Below are 12,566 nucleotides of genomic sequence, written 5' to 3' on the forward strand. Positions count from 1 at the left end.
ACAATGAGAGTAGAACATTCCCTCACACCATATACAAAAACAAACTCAAAATGGGCTAAAGACCTGAATGTAAGACCTGAAAATATAAAACTCTTAGAAGAAAACACAGGCAGAACACTCTTTGACATAAATTGTAGCATTACTTTTTTGGATCTGTATCCTAAGGCAAAAGAAATAAAAGCAAAAATAAACAAATGGGACATAATTACACTTAAAAGGTTTTGCACAGCAAAGGAAGCAGTTGAAAAGATCAAAAGACACCCTACGAAATGTGAGAAAATATTTGCAAATGATGTGACTGAGTAGGTGTTAATGTCCAAATTATACAAACATCTCATACAACTCAAAGGCAAAACAAACAAACAACCCAACCAAAAAATCAGTTATTGGGCACATGATGCCCTTGAGACAATTCTTCAGCAGAACAAATTAAAATGATGCTCTTTAAATAAAACTGGGGTATTCAAAATAACGAGCTCATTTTAAAGGAACTATTACTGATTGTCAACAGTGACTGGCATATAATGGTTGCTTGCATATTGTTGTCTATGTCAGGGAATGAATGGTATGCTCTGCCAATTACTGGCAGTATATAAAGGTCCATGCGAAGTAGACGACACACACACTTCAGAAACATCCTCTTGCAACCCACCGGAATCCACTTCCCTTGACAACATGTGTTGCAAGTACTACGGCAACTCTTGTGGCTATGGCCGTGGATTTAGTCCCTATTACAGCTGTGGATATGGGACTCGCTATGGCTGTGGATATGGCTCAGGATACGGCTGTGGATATGGCTCCCCTTATGGCTGTGTTTATGGAACAGGATATGGCTGTGGATATGACACTGGCTACTGCTGCTACTGGCCAGTTTGCTATAGGAGATGTTATTCTTCTTGCTGCTAAAACATCACCGTGCAAACCTCGTGTGTTCCTGAAATGACACATCTAAAGATAATGAGATTCAAGGATCTATAACCCATGATTTCTATATCCAGGAAACTACATGCCGAACAGAGGCTTTGACCTCCAGCTACCCATTTTTAGATTGACATCTTTGTGGTTTGAGGTTCCATGAAAGCGTCTGCTTATTTTCCGAAAGTTAGCCTGTAACTTCCTTAAACTCTGATTCACTGTTATGACTGTGTTGATGATCCTAACATCCTACAGTTGGGGAAATCACTTATTCTCAATAAAAATGGTGCATTGTTTCTAACAAACCTTTGTGTACTTGCTTGTGAATTAGTCATTGTATGAGATGTTATGGCCTCTGTTGAAAGTTGGGCTAATATCTTGCCTGAACCTTGAGTTCTTCCTTGATATAATACAAACATTTCTTCTTACATTTGCACCAGAAAAAAATGTCTTCTCCTCCTATTTCTTGTTTCTCACCTACTCAGGCGCTCATACACCCAGGCACAAATCTCACAGTATTTCACTACTGTGCTTTGCAGATCCCACTTTGTCTAGGTTGGAGCTGGAGGGGAAAGAGGAGGGGGAATGACACTTTATTCAGGATGTTAATGCAGAGTCCCAGGTCGAGAAGAGGTGCCCTGAGTGCTTAAAGGAATTGAAGAGATATTTTCCAGAATTAATGAGAAATTAGAATTAGACATAGGTATTAAAAACACGAGAATAAAGAACTAAGCAACAGATAAGGGAGAATAAAATATTCTGTTACATCATCTGCTTTTGATGGAACTGAAAGTGTATTTGTTTTCATATATCGAGGTTGAGGAAATTGATTTCGGTCACTTAATTGACAAATAGATTTGAGTAGTTTAGAAAGGGCCTCATCTTAGTGAAGACAAAGTAGGAAAATTATAGACAAGTTTCTTGCTCTCACAGTGTCTATATTCTAGTATGTTAAAACAGAAAAACAAACAGTAAAAATAATTAAGATAATTTCAAACTGACAGTTGGGAGGGGGGAATAAAACCGGTTTATGGGAAAGAGAGTAAGGATCGAAGTATCAGAGGGATAGTTCAGGGAGGTATTTTGAAGCTGTGATGAGCTCATGCCAATTGCAAAGGAGGATTAGAAAGGGCAGTAGCAAGTGTAAAGTGGGAAAGGAAGTCCGTGACGTTTTGACAGAATATGATTTACTAGGCATGTATGAGTTAACTTATATATCCAGAAAAGAGTCTTCACGAACTCTTAACATACTTTCAAAGTCATAAGTGTTGTGACTCCTTAGTTAAAGAACATCTGAGACACTCAGCTTTACAGAAGTGAGAAAATGGTGATATTATTTACAAATATCCTATAAGTTATATGTGCCACACAAATATTTGACTTCATATTCTTATTGGAGAAATATTGTTTGAGTGTAAGTTATGTGCCAGGCACTGTTCTCAGAGCTGATTATGCAGTGATGGACAGAATAGATATGGTTTCTGTTGTTTTGCATCAATATCCAGATGTTTGCCTGGAAAGGTATTCGAAGTAATGCAATAAAGATAGAAGAATTTTCACTAACCCATGGGTATTGTGGAAAGAAAGTGTGTGTTGGCAGGGTATTAAAAAGTAAAGTGTTCATCCCGGGTAATTTGTGAAGTAAAATTGATAGTTGTGAATTTAAAAGATGACAGAAAAGGAAAGAAACTGAAGAATAACAAAAAGTGGAGTGGAGATATATTTTCTTTTTGCTTATCGTTGTGGATGAAACATAGCAGGGTGATCAGATTAGACCAGTGACCAATATCAGAAAAAAATAGGTAGAAAGATTTCTCAACTGAAAGGAAATTTTCTAGTCATGAATGTTCTCAGAAAACGAAATCAGCCGCTTCGTGAAAATTCCTGTTGAAGGCACTCTATAGACTACTGGATCATAGCTCCTGTTTTGTTGTTGAAATGTGGGATTCCAGTAGAAGGAATCACCTTCCAGAGTTTATACTCCCTTCCAACTTGGATTTCAAAATTGTTACTATAAAAAGTTACTTTAATTTTGATCAGAAAGGAAAGAGGAGAAATAACAGCTGATACCACAGACATACAAAAAATCATAAGCAATACTATGAACAGTTATATGCCAACAAATGGGACAGCCTAGAAGAAACAGACAAATTTCTGGAAACATACAGAATGACTAGACTGAATCAAGAAGAAACAGAAAATTTGAACAGATTGATCACTATAAGTGAAATCGAATCTGTAATTTGAAAAACTCCCAGCAAACAAAAGTCCAGGACCAGAGAGCTTCACAGGGGAATTCTATCAAACATAAAAAGAAGAACTTATACCAATCCTTCTCAAAATGTTCCAAAAAATTGAAGATGAGCAAACACTCCCAAATTCATTCGACAAGGCCACCATTACCCTGATACCAAAACCAGACAGAGAGATTATAGAAAAATGAAAATTATAGTCCAATATCTTCGAGGAATATAGACGCAAAAGTCCTCAACAAAATATTAGCTAACCACATCCAATAATAGAAAAAAGGATCATACGCCATGATCAAGTTGGATTTATTCCAGGGGCACAAGGATGGATTAGCATGTGCAAATCAATCAATGTGATACACCACATCAAAAATAAGAAAGACAAAAATCACATGATCACATCAATAGATGCAGAAAAAGCATTTGAAAAACTTCAACATCGATTCAGGATAAAAATCCTTGCCAAAGTGGGTGTAGAGAGAAAATACATTAACATAATAAAGGCCATTTCCGACAAACCGACAGCCAACATAGTACTCAATGGTGAAAAGGTGAAAGCCTTCCTCCTCAATTCTCGAACGAGACAAGGATGATGACTCTCGCCACTTCTACTTAAATTGGAAGTTCTAGCCGCAGCAGTCATAAGAAAAAGAAATTAAATGTATGCAGATTGGAAAGGAAGAGTTAACCCCGTAACTATTTGCAGATGATATGGTACTTCATATAGAGAACTCTACAGTCTCCACCCAAAAACCATTAGAACCGAGAAACAAATTCAGTAGGTTGCATGATACAAGATTAATATACAGAAATCTGTTGTGTTTCTATACACTAAGGATGAAATGTTAGGAAGAGAAAGTAAAACAAATCCCATTTAAAACTGCATCAAAAATTACCTAGGAAGAAACTTAAACAAGGAGGTGAAATATCTATACTCTGAAAACTATAAAATTTGATGAAGGAAATCGAAATTGATAGAAAGAAAAGGAAATATATCCTGTGTCCTTAGATTTGAAGAATTAATATTATAAAAATGGCCATACCTCCCTCCCAATGAAATCTACAGATTTAATGCAATCCCTATCAAAATACCTGTGACATTTTTCACAGAACTAGAACAAATATTTTTAAAATTCACAGAACTACGACAAATAATCCTTAAACAACCCTGAAATTCGTAGAAGAACTATTTCTAAAACTAGGACAACCAAAGGCCCCCGGTTTTCAAAGCACCCTTCATAATAAAGGACAAAGCTAGAAGTTCAACCCTACCAGACTTCAGACTATATACTACAGTGTGGTATTTGCTCCAAAACAGACACATAGGTCAGTGGAACAGAATACAGAGCCCAGAAATAATCCCACACACTTATGATCAATTAATCTATGACAAAAGAGGCAGGAAGATACAGAGAGAAAAGACAGTCTCTTCAACAAGTGGTGCTGGGAAAACTGGACAGCCATGTATACAACAATGAGAGTAGAACATTCCCTCACACCATATACAAAAACAAACTCAAAATGGGCTAAAGACCTGAATGTAAGACCTGAAAATATAAAACTCTTAGAGGAAAACACAGGCAGAACACTCTTTGACATAAATTGTAGCATTACTTTTTTGGATCTGTATCCTAAGGCAAAAGAAATAAAAGCAAAAATAAACAAATGGGACATAATTACACTTAAAAGGTTTTGCACAGCAAAGGAAGCAGTTGAAAAGATCAAAAGACACCCTACGAAATGTGAGAAAATATTTGCAAATGATGTGACTGAGTAGGTGTTAATGTCCAAATTATACAAACATCTCATACAACTCAAAGGCAAAACAAACAAACAACCCAACCAAAAAATCAGTTATTGGGCACATGATGCCCTTGAGACAATTCTTCAGCAGAACAAATTAAAATGATGCTCTTTAAATAAAACTGGGGTATTCAAAATAACGAGCTCATTTTAAAGGAACTATTACTGATTGTCAACAGTGACTGGCATATAATGGTTGCTTGCATATTGTTGTCTATGTCAGGGAATGAATGGTATGCTCTGCCAATTACTGGCAGTATATAAAGGTCCATGCGAAGTAGACGACACACACACTTCAGAAACATCCTCTTGCAACCCACCGGAATCCACTTCCCTTGACAACATGTGTTGCAAGTACTACGGCAACTCTTGTGGCTATGGCCGTGGATTTAGTCCCTATTACAGCTGTGGATATGGGACTCGCTATGGCTGTGGATATGGCTCAGGATACGGCTGTGGATATGGCTCCCCTTATGGCTGTGTTTATGGAACAGGATATGGCTGTGGATATGACCCTGGCTACTGCTGCTACTGGCCAGTTTGCTATAGGAGATGTTATTCTTCTTGCTGCTAAAACATCACCGTGCAAACCTCGTGTGTTCCTGAAATGACACATCTAAAGATAATGAGATTCAAGGATCTATAACCCATGATTTCTATATCCAGGAAACTACATGCCGAACAGAGGCTTTGACCTCCAGCTACCCATTTTTAGATTGACATCTTTGTGGTTTGAGGTTCCATGAAAGCGTCTGCTTATTTTCCGAAAGTTAGCCTGTAACTTCCTTAAACTCTGATTCACTGTTATGACTGTGTTGATGATCCTAACATCCTACAGTTGGGGAAATCACTTATTCTCAATAAAAATGGTGCATTGTTTCTAACAAACCTTTGTGTACTTGCTTGTGAATTAGTCATTGTATGAGATGTTATGGCCTCTGTTGAAAGTTGGGCTAATATCTTGCCTGAACCTTGAGTTCTTCCTTGATATAATACAAACATTTCTTCTTACATTTGCACCAGAAAAAAATGTCTTCTCCTCCTATTTCTTGTTTCTCACCTACTCAGGCGCTCATACACCCAGGCACAAATCTCACAGTATTTCACTACTGTGCTTTGCAGATCCCACTTTGTCTAGGTTGGAGCTGGAGGGGAAAGAGGAGGGGGAATGACACTTTATTCAGGATGTTAATGCAGAGTCCCAGGTCGAGAAGAGGTGCCCTGAGTGCTTAAAGGAATTGAAGAGATATTTTCCAGAATTAATGAGAAATTAGAATTAGACATAGGTATTAAAAACACGAGAATAAAGAACTAAGCAACAGATAAGGGAGAATAAAATATTCTGTTACATCATCTGCTTTTGATGGAACTGAAAGTGTATTTGTTTTCATATATCGAGGTTGAGGAAATTGATTTCGGTCACTTAATTGACAAATAGATTTGAGTAGTTTAGAAAGGGCCTCATCTTAGTGAAGACAAAGTAGGAAAATTATAGACAAGTTTCTTGCTCTCACAGTGTCTATATTCTAGTATGTTAAAACAGAAAAACAAACAGTAAAAATAATTAAGATAATTTCAAACTGACAGTTGGGAGGGGGGAATAAAACCGGTTTATGGGAAAGAGAGTAAGGATCGAAGTATCAGAGGGATAGTTCAGGGAGGTATTTTGAAGCTGTGATGAGCTCATGCCAATTGCAAAGGAGGATTAGAAAGGGCAGTAGCAAGTGTAAAGTGGGAAAGGAAGTCCGTGACGTTTTGACAGAATATGATTTACTAGGCATGTATGAGTTAACTTATATATCCAGAAAAGAGTCTTCACGAACTCTTAACATACTTTCAAAGTCATAAGTGTTGTGACTCCTTAGTTAAAGAACATCTGAGACACTCAGCTTTACAGAAGTGAGAAAATGGTGATATTATTTACAAATATCCTATAAGTTATATGTGCCACACAAATATTTGACTTCATATTCTTATTGGAGAAATATTGTTTGAGTGTAAGTTATGTGCCAGGCACTGTTCTCAGAGCTGATTATGCAGTGATGGACAGAATAGATATGGTTTCTGTTGTTTTGCATCAATATCCAGATGTTTGCCTGGAAAGGTATTCGAAGTAATGCAATAAAGATAGAAGAATTTTCACTAACCCATGGGTATTGTGGAAAGAAAGTGTGTGTTGGCAGGGTATTAAAAAGTAAAGTGTTCATCCCGGGTAATTTGTGAAGTAAAATTGATAGTTGTGAATTTAAAAGATGACAGAAAAGGAAAGAAACTGAAGAATAACAAAAAGTGGAGTGGAGATATATTTTCTTTTTGCTTATCGTTGTGGATGAAACATAGCAGGGTGATCAGATTAGACCAGTGACCAATATCAGAAAAAAATAGGTAGAAAGATTTCTCAACTGAAAGGAAATTTTCTAGTCATGAATGTTCTCAGAAAACGAAATCAGCCGCTTCGTGAAAATTCCTGTTGAAGGCACTCTATAGACTACTGGATCATAGCTCCTGTTTTGTTGTTGAAATGTGGGATTCCAGTAGAAGGAATCACCTTCCAGAGTTTATACTCCCTTCCAACTTGGATTTCAAAATTGTTACTATAAAAAGTTACTTTAATTTTGATCAGAAAGGAAAGAGGAGAAATAACAGCTGATACCACAGACATACAAAAAATCATAAGCAATACTATGAACAGTTATATGCCAACAAATGGGACAGCCTAGAAGAAACAGACAAATTTCTGGAAACATACAGAATGACTAGACTGAATCAAGAAGAAACAGAAAATTTGAACAGATTGATCACTATAAGTGAAATCGAATCTGTAATTTGAAAAACTCCCAGCAAACAAAAGTCCAGGACCAGAGAGCTTCACAGGGGAATTCTATCAAACATAAAAAGAAGAACTTATACCAATCCTTCTCAAAATGTTCCAAAAAATTGAAGATGAGCAAACACTCCCAAATTCATTCGACAAGGCCACCATTACCCTGATACCAAAACCAGACAGAGAGATTATAGAAAAATGAAAATTATAGTCCAATATCTTCGAGGAATATAGACGCAAAAGTCCTCAACAAAATATTAGCTAACCACATCCAATAATAGAAAAAAGGATCATACGCCATGATCAAGTTGGATTTATTCCAGGGGCACAAGGATGGATTAGCATGTGCAAATCAATCAATGTGATACACCACATCAAAAATAAGAAAGACAAAAATCACATGATCACATCAATAGATGCAGAAAAAGCATTTGAAAAACTTCAACATCGATTCAGGATAAAAATCCTTGCCAAAGTGGGTGTAGAGAGAAAATACATTAACATAATAAAGGCCATTTCCGACAAACCGACAGCCAACATAGTACTCAATGGTGAAAAGGTGAAAGCCTTCCTCCTCAATTCTCGAACGAGACAAGGATGATGACTCTCGCCACTTCTACTTAAATTGGAAGTTCTAGCCGCAGCAGTCATAAGAAAAAGAAATTAAATGTATGCAGATTGGAAAGGAAGAGTTAACCCCGTAACTATTTGCAGATGATATGGTACTTCATATAGAGAACTCTACAGTCTCCACCCAAAAACCATTAGAACCGAGAAACAAATTCAGTAGGTTGCATGATACAAGATTAATATACAGAAATCTGTTGTGTTTCTATACACTAAGGATGAAATGTTAGGAAGAGAAAGTAAAACAAATCCCATTTAAAACTGCATCAAAAATTACCTAGGAAGAAACTTAAACAAGGAGGTGAAATATCTATACTCTGAAAACTATAAAATTTGATGAAGGAAATCGAAATTGATAGAAAGAAAAGGAAATATATCCTGTGTCCTTAGATTTGAAGAATTAATATTATAAAAATGGCCATACCTCCCTCCCAATGAAATCTACAGATTTAATGCAATCCCTATCAAAATACCTGTGACATTTTTCACAGAACTAGAACAAATATTTTTAAAATTCACAGAACTACGACATATAATCCTTAAACAACCCTGAAATTCGTAGAAGAACTATTTCTAAAACTAGGACAACCAAAGGCCCCCGGTTTTCAAAGCACCCTTCATAATAAAGGACAAAGCTAGAAGTTCAACCCTACCAGACTTCAGACTATATACTACAGTGTGGTATTTGCTCCAAAACAGACACATAGGTCAGTGGAACAGAATACAGAGCCCAGAAATAATCCCACACACTTATGATCAATTAATCTATGACAAAAGAGGCAGGAAGATACAGAGAGAAAAGACAGTCTCTTCAACAAGTGGTGCTGGGAAAACTGGACAGCCATGTATATAACAATGAGAGTAGAACATTCCCTCACACCATATACAAAAACAAACTCAAAATGGGCTAAAGACCTGAATGTAAGACCTGAAAATATAAAACTCTTAGAGGAAAACACAGGCAGAACACTCTTTGACATAAATTGTAGCATTACTTTTTTGGATCTGTATCCTAAGGCAAAAGAAATAAAAGCAAAAATAAACAAATGGGACATAATTACACTTAAAAGGTTTTGCACAGCAAAGGAAGCAGTTGAAAAGATCAAAAGACACCCTACGAAATGTGAGAAAATATTTGCAAATGATGTGACTGAGTAGGTGTTAATGTCCAAATTATACAAACATCTCATACAACTCAAAGGCAAAACAAACAAACAACCCAACCAAAAAATCAGTTATTGGGCACATGATGCCCTTGAGACAATTCTTCAGCAGAACAAATTAAAATGATGCTCTTTAAATAAAACTGGGGTATTCAAAATAACGAGCTCATTTTAAAGGAACTATTACTGATTGTCAACAGTGACTGGCATATAATGGTTGCTTGCATATTGTTGTCTATGTCAGGGAATGAATGGTATGCTCTGCCAATTACTGGCAGTATATAAAGGTCCATGCGAAGTAGACGACACACACACTTCAGAAACATCCTCTTGCAACCCACCGGAATCCACTTCCCTTGACAACATGTGTTGCAAGTACTACGGCAACTCTTGTGGCTATGGCCGTGGATTTAGTCCCTATTACAGCTGTGGATATGGGACTCGCTATGGCTGTGGATATGGCTCAGGATACGGCTGTGGATATGGCTCCCCTTATGGCTGTGTTTATGGAACAGGATATGGCTGTGGATATGACCCTGGCTACTGCTGCTACTGGCCAGTTTGCTATAGGAGATGTTATTCTTCTTGCTGCTAAAACATCACCGTGCAAACCTCGTGTGTTCCTGAAATGACACATCTAAAGATAATGAGATTCAAGGATCTATAACCCATGATTTCTATATCCAGGAAACTACATGCCGAACAGAGGCTTTGACCTCCAGCTACCCATTTTTAGATTGACATCTTTGTGGTTTGAGGTTCCATGAAAGCGTCTGCTTATTTTCCGAAAGTTAGCCTGTAACTTCCTTAAACTCTGATTCACTGTTATGACTGTGTTGATGATCCTAACATCCTACAGTTGGGGAAATCACTTATTCTCAATAAAAATGGTGCATTGTTTCTAACAAACCTTTGTGTACTTGCTTGTGAATTAGTCATTGTATGAGATGTTATGGCCTCTGTTGAAAGTTGGGCTAATATCTTGCCTGAACCTTGAGTTCTTCCTTGATATAATACAAACATTTCTTCTTACATTTGCACCAGAAAAAAATGTCTTCTCCTCCTATTTCTTGTTTCTCACCTACTCAGGCGCTCATACACCCAGGCACAAATCTCACAGTATTTCACTACTGTGCTTTGCAGATCCCACTTTGTCTAGGTTGGAGCTGGAGGGGAAAGAGGAGGGGGAATGACACTTTATTCAGGATGTTAATGCAGAGTCCCAGGTCGAGAAGAGGTGCCCTGAGTGCTTAAAGGAATTGAAGAGATATTTTCCAGAATTAATGAGAAATTAGAATTAGACATAGGTATTAAAAACACGAGAATAAAGAACTAAGCAACAGATAAGGGAGAATAAAATATTCTGTTACATCATCTGCTTTTGATGGAACTGAAAGTGTATTTGTTTTCATATATCGAGGTTGAGGAAATTGATTTCGGTCACTTAATTGACAAATAGATTTGAGTAGTTTAGAAAGGGCCTCATCTTAGTGAAGACAAAGTAGGAAAATTATAGACAAGTTTCTTGCTCTCACAGTGTCTATATTCTAGTATGTTAAAACAGAAAAACAAACAGTAAAAATAATTAAGATAATTTCAAACTGACAGTTGGGAGGGGGGAATAAAACCGGTTTATGGGAAAGAGAGTAAGGATCGAAGTATCAGAGGGATAGTTCAGGGAGGTATTTTGAAGCTGTGATGAGCTCATGCCAATTGCAAAGGAGGATTAGAAAGGGCAGTAGCAAGTGTAAAGTGGGAAAGGAAGTCCGTGACGTTTTGACAGAATATGATTTACTAGGCATGTATGAGTTAACTTATATATCCAGAAAAGAGTCTTCACGAACTCTTAACATACTTTCAAAGTCATAAGTGTTGTGACTCCTTAGTTAAAGAACATCTGAGACACTCAGCTTTACAGAAGTGAGAAAATGGTGATATTATTTACAAATATCCTATAAGTTATATGTGCCACACAAATATTTGACTTCATATTCTTATTGGAGAAATATTGTTTGAGTGTAAGTTATGTGCCAGGCACTGTTCTCAGAGCTGATTATGCAGTGATGGACAGAATAGATATGGTTTCTGTTGTTTTGCATCAATATCCAGATGTTTGCCTGGAAAGGTATTCGAAGTAATGCAATAAAGATAGAAGAATTTTCACTAACCCATGGGTATTGTGGAAAGAAAGTGTGTGTTGGCAGGGTATTAAAAAGTAAAGTGTTCATCCCGGGTAATTTGTGAAGTAAAATTGATAGTTGTGAATTTAAAAGATGACAGAAAAGGAAAGAAACTGAAGAATAACAAAAAGTGGAGTGGAGATATATTTTCTTTTTGCTTATCGTTGTGGATGAAACATAGCAGGGTGATCAGATTAGACCAGTGACCAATATCAGAAAAAAATAGGTAGAAAGATTTCTCAACTGAAAGGAAATTTTCTAGTCATGAATGTTCTCAGAAAACGAAATCAGCAGCTTCGTGAAAATTCCTGTTGAAGGCACTCTATAGACTACTGGATCATAGCTCCTGTTTTGTTGTTGAAATGTGGGATTCCAGTAGAAGGAATCACCTTCCAGAGTTTATACTCCCTTCCAACTTGGATTTCAAAATTGTTACTATAAAAAGTTACTTTAATTTTGATCAGAAAGGAAAGAGGAGAAATAACAGCTGATACCACAGACATACAAAAAATCATAAGCAATACTATGAACAGTTATATGCCAACAAATGGGACAGCCTAGAAGAAACAGACAAATTTCTGGAAACATACAGAATGACTAGACTGAATCAAGAAGAAACAGAAAATTTGAACAGATTGATCACTATAAGTGAAATCGAATCTGTAATTTGAAAAACTCCCAGCAAACAAAAGTCCAGGACCAGAGAGCTTCACAGGGGAATTCTATCAAACATAAAAAGAAGAACTTATACCAATCCTTCTCAAAATGTTCCAAAAAATTGAAGATGAGCAAACACTCCCAAATT

This window comes from Eubalaena glacialis, chromosome 6 (genome assembly GCF_028564815.1).
Source record: "Eubalaena glacialis isolate mEubGla1 chromosome 6, mEubGla1.1.hap2.+ XY, whole genome shotgun sequence".
In the NCBI taxonomy this organism is placed as follows: domain Eukaryota; kingdom Metazoa; phylum Chordata; class Mammalia; order Artiodactyla; family Balaenidae; genus Eubalaena; species Eubalaena glacialis.